The sequence below is a fragment of the Ammospiza nelsoni genome, chromosome 1, assembly GCF_027579445.1.
Source record: "Ammospiza nelsoni isolate bAmmNel1 chromosome 1, bAmmNel1.pri, whole genome shotgun sequence".
NCBI lineage: Eukaryota > Metazoa > Chordata > Aves > Passeriformes > Passerellidae > Ammospiza > Ammospiza nelsoni.
This window is the reverse complement of record NC_080633.1, coordinates 10441613-10456480: the sequence shown is the minus strand read 5'-3', so window position 1 is coordinate 10456480 and position 14868 is coordinate 10441613.

Sequence of the window (14868 nt, the reverse complement as noted above, 5' to 3'; positions counted from 1 at the left end):
AGCCTGAGAGCTGTGGGACAGCCTAGAGCCATAGAGAAGAATATAGCTATTGAATCAAGGAGCTGTGACAGCCAGGAGCTGCGAGAAATATGGCCTTTGAGTCAAGAAGCTGTGTGTGTTGTACATGACCTTTGAGTCATGGGGGAATGTGTGTATTGTACTTGTGTGGTGTATGAGGCCACTGAGTCTCAGGATAAAACATGTATTGTAAGGAAATGAATATATTGTACTTGAGTATCTATATTGTATTTGAATAGAAAAAAGGGGGGAAATGTAGTGAGTGTCCTATGTATTGGATAAGTGGGTCCAAGCTATTCCAAATGAGCTACAGCTGTGAAGTCCACAGTTGGGAAGCAGCTGTAGCTCATGAAAATAACTGGGATAAAAGGGGGTGGGTTGAGAGCCCGGGAGGCGCCCCTGTGGAGCCATGAGGAACTGCACAGCAGAGAAGAGTGGCATGGTAGAAAACCAGCTAGAAGGTATGGACTTTAGATATGATTGCAACAGTATGGGACTCTAGAAATATGAAATACAATAAGATAACAACAACAAACCTCTTTTAATCCTCCCCAGCATGGTGTAAAAAGGAATATTTGAAAATCCTGTTCTCTAAGGCTCCTCAAAATGCTCTGAGATGCTCAGACTAACGTTTTCTTTCACATTCTTGGGTATGTTTTACTGACTCCTTTTCACTTTTAAACTTTCTATTGTCTTTCTTTCATATTCTGAGCTCTTGACTTCTGCCTAAACTGATATGTCTGCACACAGTGATGTAAACCTCAATTATTCTAACTTTCCAATACTTACTGTTGTGTATTAATACATTCAAAACCTCTGCATTATTCTCTTAAATCAATTTTTTTCAAGTCTACTCCACTATTATTACTACAGATAATTTAACTAGCATCATATGAAAGGGTTTCCCAAACCTTATTTTATGAATTTCTGTTCTAATAATTTCAGGTACAGACTCTTAACAAGGTAGGAGATGCTAATTTTTATAATTAGCTATAATAAATATGCAAAGGGCAGCTTGGCTAAATTGTGTCTTGATGATGGAAATTACTAAATAGAAATACATTAAATCCAACATAGAAAATTAAGATAAAATTGTAAACAGCAGTTTCACAGTGTTTCACAGGCATATAAAAATAACCTTCCAGGCCTGTAGAAGATACATCAATAGTAGAACAAAATAAGGTAAGTAGAAATTGAGCTGAGTTAATAGGAAAATGTTGTCTGTATTTTTAAAATAGTCAAACAAAAGAATAGTGGAGAAAGGATTTTTCATTTTATAAGTGGTTACTGCACTTTTGAATTATAAAATACTGGGGGAAAAGTCCTAGAGAAAGATATTGCAGGACCCATATGAGTTATGAGGTCAACTGCTTCTTAATCAAAACCTGTGAATTCCAGAAAATATGCAAACACATACAACAAAATTGAACTAGCTTTCCAATCTCTTTGCTGTAACAAAAATTGAATCAGTAGGAGAAAAAGTTGTCGAATTTGCACACTCAGGTGTTTCATATTTCTCTGCTTGACTTTCCTTCATTATCCTCTGGGATATTCTGTAACCACCAGAAACTGAGCTACAGCTGCTTGGCTCTCCATCCATCTCCATTGCTGAGCCAACATTTGCTTTTTATTTCCCTTAACTGCAAAGTGAAATGAGTTAGCTTATACCACCTGACTTGTCACAGCACCTTTGGGACAGTCCCAGATTCAGAAATCAATCAACTCCAGAAGCCAAAATTTGCTGTGCTGTCTGTACATGCAATGTGACTTGTTCTGATGCAAGGACCGTCCTTGCTCAGCATTTGTATCTTCTCCTACCCATTTGACAAGAAGCAGATGCTTAGAATAATATGCATAGAATAATTTTTTATCTGAGTTCCTTTGTTTTGAACTCTGGCCCATCTGTGACAGTGTTGTTCCTCCTGGGAGCAGTTCACACAAACTGCCACCATGGCTATGAACATAAGATAAAGAGAGGAAGCTTATCAGCAGACTTTAGCATGTGCAAAATTATACAGAGAAAACTGGTCTGTTCTGTCATGATGAGGCACAGCCAGTTTTGCAGCAAGATCTGCCCTCTTTCCTCACTGCCCATGCAAATATGAGCTGGTTCACTGTCAGGCAGCTCCAGGCAGGGAAATGCAGCTGGAACTGGAGGCTGGATCATTCAGAGGTTTCTGTTCTACATGTAGGATGTGTGTGAGTGGTGACCAGTATACAAGAGTAGTTATTCCCTCTTGAGCAGAGAAAAGGTCTAAAGCCACCTAGAAGAGACCCAGAAATTCTGATTGAGGTTTGGTTCTTTAATAGAGACCAAGCAATGAATCAGCCAGGCACTGCAGCTCATACTTGCTTTCCAGGGAATTCTGAAATTTACCCTTAACCAACAAACCTGAGTTCACCAAGGGTTTGGTGATTCTAAGCTAAATTAATGTCAAAGGGAGCTAACTTGGCTCTGAGGACTCAGAAGGAGCTAGAGAAAAATGTGTTTTCCCTTGCTTTTACCCAAACCAAGTTTTGTGTGCACTAATGAACCGTACCTTCAAAAAGAAATTGAAGGGTTGTACAGAGCAATCCCAGCCAGGCACTGATTGTGAAAACAAACACTGATGTACAGATATTCAGGATTCAGTTTATATTTACACTTGCAACAACAATCAGTGATGTTATCAAGCACATAAAAAAAAGGACTCTTGAAATGATCTCTGTGCCACACAAAACAAAGGCAGCTTAACTTCCCTCCCTGAGTCTGCAGTGAGTTCATCCTTAATAATTGGTGCTGAGCTTATGTAGTTTTTCTTTCTCATACCATGTGACCAGTCTCCAAAGGCAGCTGATGGGATCTGAACTTTGCTGGTGTGTTTGGGATATTCTGTTCCACAGGCACACACAGGATCCAGGACAGTTCCCACCTCCTGGGGCTCTGTGGGCCAGTGGAAGAAAATTTACAGAAGTTCAAACACCAGCAACAAGCAGAGGCACCAAGCTGTGCTCTTAGTAGCAAGTGTCAGAAGGCATTTAAATGATATTTCATCACAGCTTGTACTGCACGGTGGTGAAAAGCTGTGAGCTGAAAACAAGTGGCTGACCTGTGTGTTATTTTTGCAGAGGGAAGAATTTCAGCACTCAGCAGAGCATCATGCAGCAGTTCTGTATGATAGGTGGGTGCAGCACTATCATGGCCAGGAGGGGTGGTGGTGACATGCAAAATAAATGTATTTATGGCTTCAGGCTATCAACAAGCGCTATTCTCAGAGACAAGCAAAGGCCACACTTGCTGGCAGCAAACTGTGTACGTGCAAGCAGAGGTTACTCACTCCACTTAACCCCACTTCCCCAAAGGAAAAAACATTCCTGAGTTTCAATGGACCTGAATAAGGAGCCATGATTAGCCTGGCTGAGGAGGATTTGGGTGTGAGGACTCAGATTAGCTGAGTTCAGCCCCCACATTCTAAAAGGGAACTCCTTTCCTGTGCTCAGTTCCAGAGCTGCATCCCCTTGAGCAGGGTCAGGTCCTGCCCCTCACCATCCTCTGTCCCTTGGGCAGAAGTTTCAGAGAAACAAACCAAATCACAATCTCACAGCTGGAAATCTCCCATGATGCTGATGGAAGTATCTGGAATTTACTTCAAATTGTGCCCATGCATTTCAGAGGTCTTTCCAGCACTACTTACCAGCACCTGTTTTGCCGCATTTGTATGCAAACTGAAAAAGTCCTTCCTGTAGTTTTTCCCTTCGTGTTGATGTTCATTTAAGGAGACTCTTATCAGCTACATTTTCCAGCCTCTCTGAAGATGTTACATAGCATTTTGTCAATTTAGCAACACATCTTCATTCTTCTTTGTATTATCTTGGCATTTTGGTTTCCAGGAGGTATTGAAAAATGAAAAGAAATGCAATTTTTACTTAAAATGTTGCCCATACTTTCACAGATTCAACCTGGCCTCTGGAGGAGACACTGATTTCACCCTTCTGAGACAAAAGGCACAGGAACTTTTGATAGTTATCATGGAGATATGAAGGAACAGTTTATTCTATCTTAAAACAGATTTTGAAGGATGCCTCATTCCTTCCTTGCTAGACTTAATAGGATCAGCATTTATCTGCTCTAAAATTCTTTTTGCTTTTTTCCACCGGACTGTGGATCTTCTCCAGGTGTATATTTTGGAATATTACAGTTTATTTAGGATTATTACTGCTTTTGCATGCATTTCTCCCCTTTATTTATAGTGATATCTTCAGGCACAGTCCATATAATAGGCACCATTCTCTGGGATTTGGTTCACCCTGGCATGCAGTCTCTCCCCTCTGGTTATGATGCTCAGAGGAAGGTCCCACACCCCTCAGTGTCTGACATGTGACACTGCATGGTGTCACATGTCAGGGTGCAGGGATGATGTGGGTAAAGGAGAGCGAATCTCAGAATTCTCCGAAGTAACACCAGAATCAGTTACTAGGTTTGATTTTTTTCATATTTTAGCTCTTCTTGGCTTTGCAGAAGGCTGAGGGATGCATGATTTCTCCCACTGAGCTTTGAGGCAAGGTGACTGCAACCACTGGTGCTTTGCTGATGTCAGTGGACACCACAATCCCTTAGATTGTGATTCCTCTTAGCAAACTTGCAGCCCTAAACTTCTTGTTCCAAATGCCAGACAGCTTTCACCACGAGACAGGTGCAGCCAAGATATCACACAGCAACATTTGGTGTGCAAAAGTAACTTTAACTAAAAGCTTTGAAAGTGAAACTTCAAGAGAAACCAGAAGGAGGGAGTTGTACAGTTCCAGTAGAAAATGTCAGTCAGGTTACTGTTGGCAACTTGACACTTCTCACAATCTTCTAAGTATTGGTAGCACCTTTAAAATGGCACAAAATTCACTGAAATGCTTTTGAAATTCCCACCTGCCTTTACCTGCCCATGTCTGTCACCCTGATTTTTTAAGATTTTCTAAGCCTTCTGATGTTGACATTCTTGTAGCGAGCTTTCTCACACACTTTTTGTAAACAACTCATTGTTTTGCATTCTTTTATGCAGGAGAAGAAATTTGATGGGCTGTTGCTTTGTCCAGTGTCATTGGAGAGGTGGCACTGTCACCCTCCAATCCACTGTCACTTTTGGAAATCTATAATGTTGGAGTCAGAAACTAAACTTCCTTTTTCTCCACCTTGAGAACAGCAGTGTGTGTGCTTGTGTTTTGTGTCCTGTAGCAACATGTCTTCTGCTTATCCACACTTAAGGAAAATGGTTTTTTCCTATCTTTCTCCAATTTATCATTTTTTCAGTCTCAAGGTCATTAAATGTAGGATAGTTGTTTTAAATATTGAATTGCAAACATGTTCTGCTGTCCCTGCTGTCAACAGCTGCTCCAGAGCTGCACTCAGGGCTCTTGCTGAAACAGAAAGAGATGGCAATAATCCAAGCAAAGTCACTGCAGGAGGCACCACAGGGAGCTGGCATCCACCCATTCCCAGGGAATGGCTCCTCTGGCAGCAGGCACCATTCTGGCCCCTCTGCCCACTCCAAACACCTCCATTCCTGAGCATTTGAAAGTCACATAATAAACATTAATGAATATTGTCAACCAGCTTCCTTCCTCCTCAAGATCAGCTTGCATAGGATTGAAAATATTTTGAGGTAATTTCATTATAACAACACGTTTAATTATTGCAGACATTTCGGAGTGTGGGTTTCAGCACAATTAATTGCTTTACATTATTCCACTTATTCATGACAATGACACAATTTTTTGGTGATAAAAGGCTCTTAATCACAATTACTTGGTAAGTAAATGCAAAGGAAGAGCCGCTGACATCAAAAAGAAAAGCAGCACAAATCCTGGCTGTCTGGGACTGCAGATGAAGGAGGCCACATATCTGAAACCAGACCATGAAGCAGCCCCTCTCCACCTGCACATGCTGCTTCTTCCCTGTGCTCCAGCTGCAGAGGCTGGGAGGAGGAAAATACCCATCCAAGGGGAGTTTCCCTGCATGCAGATCCTTTCCTGTGTGCTCTCTGAGTGTTGAACCAGTGCTGGCCCCAGGAGCTAAGGACAGGAGTGTTGTGAGAGCAGATAAAGGATAAAAGCATTCTTTAACAATGCTGAAGTTAAAAGCAGGTTATGAGTACCAGGGTAAGCCAGGCCTGGTGCTTTGAATAGATGATGCCCATTTCTCTGCAGAGCTCTTCATCCTGACCCTGGGAACTGCTCCTCAGCTCCCTCTGAGCTGCCTCCATGGTCCTTTCTTGTCTCCTCTCCTGATCCTCACTGGTCACAGACTGAGCCTTCACACTGAGCAGCAGCTGAGCCTGAGATGCTGCCCTCCATCCATAATGTGCACTTTTCCCACACTCCAGGTTTCTCCATACTGCATACTAACAATTCTTCTTTCCAGGAACTTTATTAGCTGGGACATAGAAGCACAAATTATTTTAATGAAGGATTGATGATTAGGCTTTCTTGACTCTTGATCTGTCAAGTAATGAATTGGATCCAAGCACATAGCCATGTGCCAGTTCTGATTTTAGTTTAGTTAGAGCCTGACAAGACCCAGGTTCTCGTAATAAGTTTCATGTTCCCCCTAGTTGAACTTATTCCTTATGTTTTTTTTACTAGAACATTACTTTCCAGCAGTTCACATCAGTACTCTTTGACTGCTTCAATTACCAGTAAGTGTCCATCTCCAAAGTGTGCATTTGCTCTTTGATTGTGGATTTCCCTGTTTCTTACAGATAGAAAGCTGAAGTGATCACCTTATCCCAAACAAAACTAACAAAGGAATATGAAATTCAATCCCTGTGACTGTCTCTTGTCCCTGAAAATCCTGCAGGGATGCACAAGAAAGGATGGCCGTGGAATTGGGGTCAAGTTAGTACCACATGTATTTCTATCCCCTCCTGGAAAGGGCACTGCCCCCCAAAATCTCATATCCTTTGCAGCAGCCCAGATGTGCAGCCAAAGTTGGCATGCTCCACCATCCGAAGATATCTGCATGGGTGATGGAGTACCTGTGGGTTCTTCTGTGCAAGCTGAGTGGGAAAAGTTCCAGGAGAGCTGCACCACTGATTAACCATTGGATGGTGGCTTTTTTGCAGCTATTCCAATGCCTCTGACCCTTTCTTAGCATTTTATAAATGGAAATAATGCAAACACAGAAAAACTCAGAGGTGAGAGACAGGGTTTTTTATCTGTGCTCTTTCATGGAACCAGCCCTCATGCCTGAAGATATCTGTGTGTTATCCATAATGTATTTGCCTCCTAAGGCTGCAGCACTGAGCTGAGCAGCACAGTGCTTTGCAGGAGGTACCTATCACTTGCCCTTTCCTACTGAGGCTGAATATCCCAGCAGGAGCTTTCCCCTGGCAGAACAGCAGCCCATGTCAGCCTTCACTCAGTGCTCTCCCATTTTTTTGGGAGAGAATGAACAGGAAATATTGTGAACTTCCAACGAAAGTCATGCTCAAGCTTTGCTCCATGCCCCAGATGCAAAAGGCTGCCAGCACTGATAGCCCAGAGATAAAGCTTCAGGCTTGAGGCACAGGTAAATCTGCAGATCTGAGGAGGACATCTCTTTCATTCCACAGGTGGAGGCTTGTGAGCTTGGGTGGATGCCTGAAAGTTAAATATCTGTAACCTGAGGGCAAAAGCAAAAAGGTATTTAAAACCCTAACAGAGTAATGTTTGGAAAATTCTGGATTTGCTGATGGTGGAAAAGCACTGAATACCCATTATGGAATTCAGCAGCAGGCTGAAACATCAGCTTTTCATTGAGGTGAAAAAAACCATAAATTTTCCATGTGCCATTTGCTAATCGGAATGGCAAATTCTGATTTACCTCACAAATGTTGCATCATCCAAATTCTCAGGACAACTTAATTTATTCATCTACTTATTTTCATTGATGTGAAAGCAATGGGAACTGAAACAAGCAAGATCCAAAATGGTGAGAGGATAGATTGTAGTCCCTGTAGCTGTATGGAAGGATTACTCTTTAGGGAAGCATTATATCTTAGAGGGTGTCTTAGATTATATCTTAGAGGGTTGTTGGCCTCATTTAGAGTACCTTGAGGATGGTTGGAGGATGCTGTGGAAAGACAACTGGCAGATCTGGGACCAGCCCGACAGGCTGTATGGTTGTACACAATGTGCTGTGCAAGAAGGTGGACAAGGGAGTGAAAGCTGGAATGAAAACAAAACAAGGAGGAAAAACCATGAGTGTGAACAAAGAAAACTGCTGTCCAGATGAGAGAATTCCACTCAGCTGTCCAGAATATGCTGAGAAAATAGGCAAAGAGCTGAATTCTGCCAAGCCCATAGGCCCACTTTGTCTTGGCCCTTGCATTCCTGCAGAACTAGAGGAAGGGAGATTGATAAAATTTTATGCTTATTTTCTACTTATTTGCAGGTATTTTATACTTATTTTTCACAGGTGTGTGAAAAATACCTTTACAGCACCATTACAGCAGCACATTGATATTGCTCAAACACCTGGGCTTAATTATTTTCACAGGCTCCCAACTTGGTGCTTGGAAAGGAAGATTCAATGAGCAGGGATGACTGCTGTTCTGGATGAGGCTTTTGAGGCAGCTGTTTCCATGGTGTTTAAGCATTAAATACAGTGAGTGACATTCCTGAAGCTCCTTGCAAGGTGGCTGGGCTGTCACTGCAGTTAGGAGTTGGAAACAGAAGAACTTTTATTCAGATGATGGTCAGAAGTTTATCAGGCAGATGGAGGACAAAGAATAGCAATTCCATGATGTCCTTCTGCATCATCCAGCACTGCAGTATTTTAGTTTATGTGTCTGTCAACACACGTCACTGAACTCTAAAACTCTCTATGGGCAACTTTTTATATTTGGATATATCTGCCTATCCTTGAAGAAACCTGGATGAAATATTTCCCCTTCCTTCTCTTCCTGCTGTTAATGCTCCTATTCTGTGTTAGAGGCATTTTTTAACCAGCAATAGTAGCAATGCTATTGATACTATTGCAAATTGATAGATGTGCTCTAATGCAAACAGCTTGTGAGACAATCCCTATGCCTTCAACAACATTTTGAAGGCATCACAGTAATTGTTAACTAGTCCATTAGGGATGTTCTAGTTCTTAAAATGTATTGATTTAAATTATGTATGTTAATGTACCTATCAACATTACAAATGTAGTTTGCAGCAAACTGCTCATAATATATGAATGATAAGCCATAAATAATAACTGGGGCTGTAAATTAAATTACTTGATTAAGCTGCAAAGATGCACTCTAATTTGGAACAGAAAATTACTTTGAAGTGATTTCAGCAGTTGCTAATTCTTTTAGAGTAGCTGAGTTTTATGAGCCATAGTTTCCTTCATGTCAGGCATCAAACTTTCTGATGGATTTTGCCCACTAACATGGTTAGTTGGGTATTGTTACACTTGAATGCAACAGACTGACAAAATAATGAGTGACAACTATTTTAACCAAAATATGAAAGTGCTTGAAATCAAATACATTCATTTTTTTCTGATACAATGTGAATAACCTTGGGTTGGTTGTCAGCAACAGCAAAGCCCCTAGAAGAGCCTTAATTTTGAAACCCAGCAGTGGCAGCATATAAAAGGGTTGCAGTTAGTTTGGAATTTTTTAATAGGCACAAATAAATAATGGTATTGTAAAACCCCCAAAACCTTCAGCAGAATTTAATATGAGGCTCTGAAATACAAGCTGAGCAGAAATGCAATGCTTGACCTCTTCTCACAACACGTCTTACATTGCTGGTACAGTAGATTAGATTCTGGATGAGTTTCAATAGATAGAATAACTAAAAATAACTTACCAAACATGGACTTCTGTACCCAAAAGCTGCTTTGATAGCTTGCACGTATCTAAGTGGAGAGGGATGAAGTTGTGGGAAAGTACTGGAGAGCTTGTGTTCCAGGAGCAGAGAGCCTTTTCTGGATATCCCAAGAGGAGTACTGCACCTCCTCAGAGCCACAGAGTAAAGCTGGCTCTGTAAGGCACAGCTCACTGCTCAGGGCTTGCCTGGAGCTCAGGGCAGTGGCAGCACTGCTGTGTATCCATCAGGAGACTCCTTCTCAAACCTCCTTTGCCCAAGGACACCCCAGACACGTGCTGGGGCACCTAGATTCCTTGGGGATTGTTACAGTGCAATAGTGGAGTTTGAATTTGTGGGTTTCTCAGTTAGGGTCACCTTTAGCACACCCAAAGCAAGGGCACACCAGCAATGGTTCAAATGGGCTGGATGAGCAGTCAGATTCCTCATTACAAAGTGACAAAAAAAAGACACTGATAAATGAAATATAAACCCAATTCAACTTTAAGACTGGTGGGTACTTCCAGTTGTCTGGGTGCGATTTTTGAATAATCCAGTATTTCCAAATGTCCCAGCTATCTGAGGCTTGGGGTCCATCTCCCTCTTCTGAGTTCTTCCACTAGATTTCAGCTCATACATTTCTTGCTCTGAAAGCCAATTTCTAGGCACTTCAAGTGTGGGTTGGTTTTTTCCCCCTTTAATAAATGCAAATGACGGAAGATGGTGTGACCATGCATCACAGGACAATGAAGGACTCCAAGTCCTTTCAAGTAAATGAGACTTGTTTGAGCTCTCAACCTGATATTACAAATCATTCAACAGCAAAATTTGTTTTTTTAATTATAGTTTGATTTCTGCTCTTCTAGATCTGCTTGGGCAGAGGTGTCTAAGAGGTAGATACAGAGAAATATTTGTTTGTTTGTTTTATATATTTATATTTATATTTTTCAAGTAGCATTAATATTTAAAACTTTCATTGATTGATATAATTAGCTCAAGGCTAATTTCAACACACATCTACTTTCCTTATCTAAACAAGTGTCTTTGGAGCAGGGTCTGATGCAATTTACTGGTATTCCCAGGCATGACTGTTACAGGAAACACCTTTGTAGCTGAAAGAGAGATATTTGAGCTTAAATCATGGTTTAAATGAAACTCGTCTCAACAGAGAGGTGAATTTGGAAAAGTTTCTTGATAAGAAAATCAGAATAGACTTTTTAAAAGCAGATAAATAGACAGAGAAACTATGAGAAATAACAATATTCCTACTTATTTCCTGGTTACAATTTTCCTTTTCAGATAATACAAGATGTAGGACATAGTTAGTGAACTGATCAGCCAGCAGGCTTGAAACAGAAGTAGTTATTTACACAGTCTAATGATTTGGTGGAATGTATTGCCACAAAATATTCTCAGGACAAAATAAAACTCGTTTTTAAAAGCTATTGGATGAATCACTGGGAAAAAAATTCCTCCCTTAAGCACAGTGATCTGCTACCATCTGAGTCAGAAAATTCCTCTGCCACCAAGGAATTGATTTCCAGATTGCCAGAAGCTTGGAAGACACACCAAACTTGGAAGAAAAGTGTAATTGCGTGTTCCTCTGGCTTCCCCTGTTACTCTGTTTTTCCTTCAGCATTTGCCTTTGGCTCCTGTGGGTGGGGTAAGATCAACCTGTTGTCTGAATACAGCTATTTTCATGTATGGATAGATTTTTCAGAAAGACCTAAACTTCAGAGATTAGTAAAGACATTAAAGAAATGAAGTTTTTGGTTTTAAAGACATGGATGCAATGATATGAAGAAATGCAGTATATTGTGAAATCCTTATCTTTGTAAAGTATGAAAAGAATGCAAATCAGAACTTAAACAAATGTAAACTACGCTGAATGCCTTTGAAGATTGTGGATAGGTAGCTTTCCATTGGACCCCATGCAACACCCACATAATTAGTAATGAATTTGCTTAATGAACAAACCTTACAGAACTGCCAAAATGCTAAGTATGCAGCAAGTAAAGCAAAAGCCTCAGGGAATTTAGGGAATCTATAGTAATGCAGTGCCTAACCTATGTCCTGCATTCCACAGCACCAATGGAGGAATTTCCTTCTACTCAATGTGAATTTCATCATTTTGGGTGACTTAATCTTTAAATGAGGCCCTTTGATACTGTCTCATAATGTGAAAAATAGCTGGATATCTAAAGTAACCTAAGTAATTGTTAATTTTCTAAGTTAAGGTTAGAAGGGCAGTTTCATGTGCATTTTTTCCTTTATCCTACTTTTCTGGTATTAATCAGCCTGTCCTTTGGCTCAACTGCATGGGCATTAAGAGAATCCTATCACCATTGCAAACAAATGGAGTTATCAAAAAAAATCTTTTCCACCTACCTCATATAACTCTGTGAGGCAGACTTTGCTTGGTCACTTATTTCAATAGTGCAATAGAACTTGACTCCCAAATGATTGATAAAAGTTATTCTAGATGAGGAAAGTGTATTAAATTTTTCTCTTAATTCTTTGCCTTTAAGATATGGCCTTAGAAATCTGGAGTTCTGACTGCAGTCAGGGTAATGCACAACTTCATTTAACTCCCTGTAAACATTCACTGTTCGACTCTGCTATTTCAAAATTACAGCAACTGTCTGATTGTGGACTTATGGATTGTTCTCTAAGCTCTGGAAGAATTCCCTATCTCCCTAAACAAAACTTTTTTACCCAGCTCTTATTTTCTCTTCCCCAAGAAGTACCAAGCAGATTAAAAACGTGACTTTTAAACTATGTGCCTAATGAACTGCTGTGTTATGCCTCTCTTTCTTCTATAACAGAGACAAAACATTGCAGTTGGAGTTTGAGGAAAGTTATGAAATCCCTGATATGAAACAATTGTGGGGTGGATGAGTTGAATGGTTTTTCCTGGTCACAAGACAGACAACATAAAAGAGGAACAGCAGTGAAATAATCAGCTGGTAGAGCAGAGCTTTCAGCTAAGAAAGGCCTCTTAAGAACACTGTAGCACTTCAAAGCCTGACTAAAAAGACTAATAATATATTCTACCTGCTTTTTATTTACTGTATTGAACCTATTCAGCAACAACAGATTGTCTGACCTGTGCATGGGATTAGTTTCCAGTGGAGCTGTTATATTTCAGACTGCTAAAAGTAAAACCCACTTGACATCTGGGAGAAAAGGGCAGCAAATATATCACAAAATTTAATGAATCCAAGGGAAGCAAAGGTTCAACTAAAGGTGAAAAATAATCATGTTTTAAATGTCAATGGGTAGTATAGGCTATTACTGTATTGCTTTACTCCTGCTTTTAATAGGGTATCATTGCAATTTTCAATTGGGTTGCACTAGGGTAAAACTAAGAAACAGAGCCCTTAGGCTACTTTAATTTATAATAGGATATAAATTGTTAGGAGCTGAAATTCCATCAGTTTAGTGGCACAGTGTTAAAAAGTTTAAGCTGCATCCATGAAAAATACAGATTTTTCTAACTATGTGCAAATGTTAGTCCTTTTGAGCCTGTATTTGACACTATGTCAGTAACCAATATGAAGAAAAAAGCAGAGATTTCCTTGTGCTCAAAATCGAGCCCATCAATGCCATCAAACAATTTCAGTCTTACCTGCCTCTCTCCTCACAGCTGAGGAGGTTCAGAAACACAAACAAGCAATTGTCTGTAAATAGAATATAATAGAAGCTAATAATGAAAATATGTCTCATTGGCCATTTCCTTGTCCTGGTATCTTCACAACTTTTCCTGGTTTGCATTTCATGACTGATGGCCACGCTCTGGTTACATCCCAAGTGAATTCTGCATGGGCCTATTCCAACAGTCTCTGCAATTTAATGACACTTCAGTATTTGCTTTAGTCCTGCCAATTTCTACACCTAACACAGACCTAGATGGGCTTTCCAACTCCTCAGAAGAAAGCTTCTATTTTTACAATTTAAATGTGTTCTGGTAAAAATATTCCAGGTTGCAGAATATTCCCTTCCTTTGGAAGCTACAGAGCACCTGTATCCTTCAATATGACTTAATTAAATGAAAGCTATGCTTAATTAAGGCAAAATTGCATTGGGTAGGATGGTCACCTTCAGTACAAATAAAAATAAATGTTCTGGGACTAAAGAAGAGTCATTCTATTCCTGTTCTCCCAAGCTCTGCTGGAAATATAGGCTGACAGGTTAATAGAAGCATTTCCAAACAGTTGTGAGAAATCAGCCATCTGATTCAAGTACTCTGTTCCTTGGGTAACTTACTATTCAGCTACTGAAAACTTGATTTTCCCATCTGTGAGTTGACAAAATGGAACAAAAACAGTATTAATATTTATGTTCCAAATAGAAAAGGCTTTCAAAGCATGTTCATAAAGTGGAAAATAAAAGCAGCAGTTTATCCAAAACTTTCTGGTCTTTTGCAAATTTAAAATTTATCAGCCTTGCTGCCAGGATTTGCTGGTTTAAGAGCAAGTAATCATATTTTATAGAAGCTGTTAATATAGGTGAACTTCTATATCACTTTAATGCTCTCTATTATGTGGATCAATTTCAACTGAGTTGATACTGTTATGAGTGGTTATTCCAAAATTGCCCACAGGTGGGAAAAAATGTTTACTGGGTCTGGTTGAAATGTTTTGTGATAGCAATGTTTATATTCTGCATAAAGATTGTTCAACTGAATATGTGTGCATAAGAACCAGAGGTACCAGTAAAATTATACCCAAATGAAAATACAGTGAACTTTTTTTTCTTTCACAAGATTTTCATTTCTAATTAATCATGTTGCCTTCTTATGAATAAAGTCCAGTATCTTATATAACTTGACAATGATTAGAAGTAGCTGATGGAAAATTAAATGTTTTGTTTGAAACAATTTCTTAAATCCTTATGCATGGAATTGATTTCTTTGTGCTGTGGCCTGCCAATACTTCCCACTTTGCTGATATGTGCTCCAGAATGGTTTCCTCCAAATGTTCAGCTGCTGACACTGCATGGCCTGCACTCTTTACCCACTGAGAGCATGCAAAAAAGGAC